This window comes from Triticum dicoccoides, chromosome 3A (genome assembly GCF_002162155.2).
Source record: "Triticum dicoccoides isolate Atlit2015 ecotype Zavitan chromosome 3A, WEW_v2.0, whole genome shotgun sequence".
Lineage (NCBI taxonomy): Eukaryota > Viridiplantae > Streptophyta > Magnoliopsida > Poales > Poaceae > Triticum > Triticum dicoccoides.
The window spans coordinates 113,833,530-113,839,529 of record NC_041384.1 but is presented as its reverse complement, the minus strand read 5'-3'; positions in this window follow the sequence as shown (position 1 = coordinate 113,839,529).

The following is a 6,000-nucleotide window of genomic DNA, read 5'->3' as shown; positions in this document are numbered from 1 at the left end:
TCTCTTAGCCAAGTTACACTTGAGCAAGAAAATAGCTTATTGAAGGGAATTATAGAGAAAGGTGTTTACAAGAGCCTTGCCGGGAGTAAGCAATTCGAGGAAATTGTACGCAAGCAAGGAAGGCACCGGAAGAACCAAGGTGTTGGTTTTGAACGGAAGTCCAATGCCAATGGAGTTGAGTGGGAAGAAGATCAATACCCCAAGACGAAGTTTGTTCCTCAACAAGAGAAGTATGATCCTACTTCCTTCAAAGGGACACAAGCTCAAGATGATCTTCCACCACAAGACCACAAGCAAAAAGGCAAGGATAAGCTTCAAGAGGAAATTGATGCATTTGAAGAAGCACCCAAGGCCTTGGTCAAGTGGGTTCCCAAGACTACATTAAGTTCTACTTCATCAAGTACGACTACAACTCCAAGGATTCCCATCAAGATGATGTGGATCCCGTAGAAGAAGAACTAGAGACTTGAGGGTGACTCCACCAACATACCTCACTCTTATCATCTTGGCAAGAACAAGTGCAATCAACTTCCACATCTTGCACTAGTTCAAGGAGTCACAAACCCTCTTGTTGGTAAGACAAGGGACAAGGTAACCTAATGCTTTCATAGACATCATCTTGTGTGTGCATCACTCTATGTCTATGGATATCCTTGTTTGTTCCTTGTGGGACTAACCCATGTAGGTATTGAAAGTGCAACTCACTCCAAAGGATTGCTCCAAATGATCTACATCCACATTGACCATCCACATCTTCAACACCTACATGAAGTCATCATCGACAAAACCCAAGGTTAGTTCATCCCTCTTAGGGGGGATCTCACATCTAGGGGGAGCTTTGCTCTAAAATTGAGCTAAAGCAACTCTAAAGGTGTGAACACAACAACACTTTATGTAAAAATGGTAACCCCATTTGTGCTTAAATGATGAGTATGACCTATGATCAAATGTTCTCATTTGACTCCTAAGTCAATATACTCATATATAGATGACCTAGTCATCGCCAATTGCTTGATAGATGCTAGAATTGGTTGTGCATGCTTTGCCACATATTTCATTTGCCATTTTATTGTGTGAGCATGTTGGTTGCATAATTTACTCATTTGAGGACATCCACTTGTTGTTTTGATTGTTTGGTTCCTTTTTCTTTTGCCAAGTGGATGGACAAGAATGCCTAAGAACCTTCTCTAGCTATCTATGCTTTTCTCGTCTCAAACTCTATTCATGCTACATCACAAAGTTTGATCAAGTCAGATTTGAACCACTCTGTGTGAGGAGCACTCGGAGTCCCCGATTCGTCATAGACTTAAAAATCCAAAACTTCTTTGTGCGTTTCGGTCTGACCAATTCATCCATTTCGGTCATACCGAGATCACTAAGTCGATCTAGGTTTTCAATCTCGGTGCAACTGATTTGAACTTTTCGGTCACACCGAGTTTCAGTAACTGCTTGCAGTTATGAATCTCGGTGCCACCGAGTTGTTCCACTCGGTCACACCGACAGAGTCAGGCTATATATATCCGCGGCCCAAAATTTGGAAAATTTTCCGAACCTCTTCACCCGCGCTCAGCCTGCTCTGCCTCCTCGGGTCTTCGGATCGTCCTCCTCATCGCCAGCTGCCTCCCACCGCTAGTCTCCACCGCCGTCAATGGGAATCATCTTCGCCGTTGCCGCCGTAGCAAGTCCATCGCCGCACTAGGGTATGGACTTGATCCTTGTGCTATTCCCCCTCCGATTCTTAGCACATTGTTTTGTCATGTATCTTGCCACGATTGAGATCACTCTATCCAGCGAAATCACTCCATAGTTTAGTCGTGGATTGAAAATTTAGGGTTAGGTCTCCGCCGAAACCATCTCGGACCGACCGAGTTGTTGAAATCGGTTCCACCGATTTGGCTAATGCCATTGCACATGTGATTCTCGGTCTGACCAAGAATTCCAAATCGGTGTGATCGAGTTCAATACTTTGTGAAACCCTAGCAGTCTCGGTGCCACCGAACTATGACTCGGTCTAACCGAGTTCACTAGTTTAGGTTCCAAAAGCTGCTTCGGTATCACTGAGTTTGCAAATCGGTAGATCCGAAATGCTTTCTATGGAAAACTAAAACTAAGTTTTTAACTCATTCTTTTGCAAAAACCTCTGTACTTTGTGATGCTTATCAAATCTACCTCATCTATAATCTATTCACAGGGTCTGCTGTCAGTGTTTGCATCATGTCAGATTAGAGTGACAGTCATAACAAGTCTGAGGAGCAAGTGAACATGAGTGAGGGCACTAGTCCCTCTAGCAGCTTTGATGAAGGGAGCAGGAGTACACCCAGTAACTTGCCTAAGGCAGCCGCCAGGACCAGAAAGAAGAAAACCTCAGATTCTGAGGATGAGGACTATGTGACTGTTGAGGAAGAGGCCACCTCAAAGAGGAAAGTCCTGAAAAAGGAATATGGCACAACTGCTGCCACTAAGCCAGGAATGAAGCAAAAGGTTCCTGCCAAGAGAGTTCCCATGTCAAAAGCCAGAACATCCACTCAAGAGACTTTGGGATCTGCACCCAAAGAACAGGTTGTGGCAGAAAAGAAAAGGAAGGAAAGGGTCAAGAAGACCACTGCCAGAGTGCTTGGGAGATCTTCAATAATGAAAGATTCTAAAGAAGAGGAAGTGGATGCAGCACCAACACCCAAAGCTCAAAAGCTTATGGGAGATGCTATAAGGGCAGGGGCTACTCCATCTAAGCCTAAGACTGCTCCTAAGACTGCTGCTCCAGCTCCAAAGCCAAAACCCAAGAGGAGCACCAGGAACATCCCTGCCGAGGAGAAGAACAAGGCCCCAGTGCCTCAAGCTACTGAAGAAGATGATGATTTTGTCGTGTTGAGAAAGTTGAAGCCCAAAATTCCAGATCACAATGATGCTCACCTAGTTGCAGAGAACATGAAAATCAGGAAGGATTCAGGTTTAAGGCTATGGAGAGAGTCTGATCCATATGCCACCAAGAGAAGGACTGCTGTGGACTACAAGTTCCATACAAAGGAACAACAGGACTTCTGTGAGACCATCTTACTTGATAAGAAACCCATAGTGTGTGACATGAGATGGGTTGATTGGAAATTCATTGAGGAAAATGAAGATCACTTCCCTGGTGTATTATGACAGCTTCAAGGCATGTGGAGTCATGAGTTTGTGGCTCAGAAGCTCACAAAGTGGAATGATGAGCTCATTATGCAGTTCCACTCCACAGCTCATTTCTACCCAGATGGAAGGATTGTCTGGATGTCTGAAGGTACCAGTCAACGGTTGCAGAATGGGCAAAATTGATCAATACTCCTGAGGAGAGTGAAGATGACTTGGATGTCTATGCCAAGAAGAAGAAGGATCACAACACCATGGCACATATGTACAAAGAGATCCCAGATGCTGCTCTTGAGACACACAAGTTTGGATCAGTACATTACCCTCTGTTAGGCTTGCCAACAATCAACTAGATCCTTAGGCACACTCTCTTGCCAAAGTCAGGTGATCACAAGATGATCAGAGGCCATGCAATTAACTTGCTTCACATATTTGATGTGCCTCAAAAGTTCAAGGTCATGAGCCTAATTGTGAAAACCATTAAGAGAACAACTGCAGATCAAAAGAGAAGTTGTGGGTATGCCCCACAGATTCAAGAGCTAATCAACTCCAAGATGGGCACTGACACATATCTCCTGGACAAGGAACACATGCCCATCTACCCAGACTTTGAGGACAACACTATGCTGATGGATGAAAATGAACCATCTTCTGTGCAAGCACAAGCTAAGAGGGAGAAGGCAAGGGCTGAAAAGGCTGCAAAGATGCCAACCACTGAAGATGCATCTCAGTATCTTCTGAAAAGCAAGCAAGATCAACTTGGCTACTTGATTGCCTCCACTCTGAGGATTGAGAAGGGATTGGCTACCCTGACTCAAAACCAGGAGAGCTTGGAGAGGATCATGGAGCACAAGTTCTATGACTTAGATGTGAAGGTCACTGAGATCCAGTCAGTTGTTGAGCAACTTCAGGATGAAGTGCAGGAGAAGAAGGGCAAGTATACCACTGGTGCTTTTGCTAGAGTGCCCAGAGGACAAAGATATGTTGTAGTGCCTGTCACAGACACCAGAGCAACTTCATCTGCACTAGCTACAGCTTCAGTGCCACCAGTTCCAGCACCCACTCCACCAGCTCCATCTACATCAACTGATGCCTTTGTCTTTGGCGTGTTATCTACACCACCACCTGAAGACCAAGCCTGAGATTCGATCTAGCACTATGCATTTTTATGAACTTTTTGGTAACTTGTTTCCAAAGGGGGAGAAAATGTATAGATCATAGTCTTCGAGAGAGAGTGTTGCTTTTTATTCTCTCTTTTTGTTTGGTGGTTAAACTTTGTTTATTTGCTTGTTTGCGATACTTTATGATTGTGTGTGATACTTGGATGATCATGTGTTTGATCATATGCTACCTTAATGCTCGTGGGATGACATTATCCTTTAATATCCCCATATATGATCATTCACTTTGCTTGGTGATGACTGCATGTATTTCATTATTATCATTTTGAGTGCTCCACCAAGATGTATGTGATGTGGAAGAGTAACCCATGTTCCTAACTCATTTTGCATTTGCAGTCCAAAGCAAATCTTAAACTATGCACAAATTTAGGGGGAGCTCTTGCTTTTCACATACTTCTCAAAGCGACAATGTTTTTCACTCTTATTATCATTTGTCGAAGCTTTGATCTATATGTTGTCATCAATTACCAAAAAGGGGGAGATTGAAAGTGCAACTATCCCTAGGTGGTTTTGGTAATTCCTAACAACATATAGCTCATTCAGCTAATGCTATTTCAAGATTAATATCTCAGGAAAGCTCAATGATTGGCATGACATGGATGAGAAAAGTGGACCCCTCAAAATGCTAAGGACAAAGGATTGGCTCAAGCTCAAAGCTCAAGACTCTAAATTTTCTATTTTAGTGATCCAAGATCGCATTGAGTCTATAGGAAAAGCCAATACTATCAAGGAGGGATGACGTGCTGCTTAATGAGGCTCTTGCTCAAAATGCTTAGTAATATGCTCCAAAACCCTCAACTACTTCCTCACATCCACATATGACCTAAACCAAAAGTTAAACTCAGCCCCACCGATTCTTTCTATCCGGCGCCACCGAGTTTCAAATGTCATAGCCACTGCCACAAACCCTAGGAAAATTGGTCTCACCGATAGGGATCTCGGTCTCACCAAGATGGGATTGTAATCTCTCTGTTTCCCTTCATAATGTTTCGATCCCACCGAGATGAGCGATCGGTCCCACCGAGATTGCAATGTAAACTCTCTGTTTTCCCTTCGTAACGTTTTGGTCTCACCGAAATGAGCGACGGTCCCACCGAGTTTACTTGACCAACTCTCTGGTTATCTTATTACCAAAATCGGTCTCACCGAGTTTGTGTAATCGGTCTCACTGAGATTACTTATGCCCTAACCCTAATCATATCGTTCCTACCGAGTTGCATGTCGGTCCCACCAAAAAACCCTAACGGTCACTAGCTTTGCTGAATCGGTCCAATCGAGTTTAACAATTTGGTCCCACCGAGATTGGCAAGTTGTGTAACGGTTAGATTTTGTGTGGAGGCTATATATACCCCTCCACCACCTCTTCATTCGTGGAGAGAGCCATCAGAATAAACCTACACTTCTAACTTACTTTTTCCGAGAGAGAGAACCACCTACACTTGTGTTGAGGCCAATATATTCCATTCTTACCATATGAATCTTGATCTCTAGCCTTACCCAAGTTGCTTTCCACTCAAATCTTCTTTCCACCAAATCCATATCCTGTGAGAGAGAGTTGAGTGTTGGGGAGACTATCATTTGAAGCACAAGAGCAAGGAGTTCATCATCAACACACCATTTGTTACTTCTTGGAGGGTGGTGTCTCCTAGATTGTCTAGGTGTCACTTGGGATCCCCCGACAAGATTGTGGAGTTGA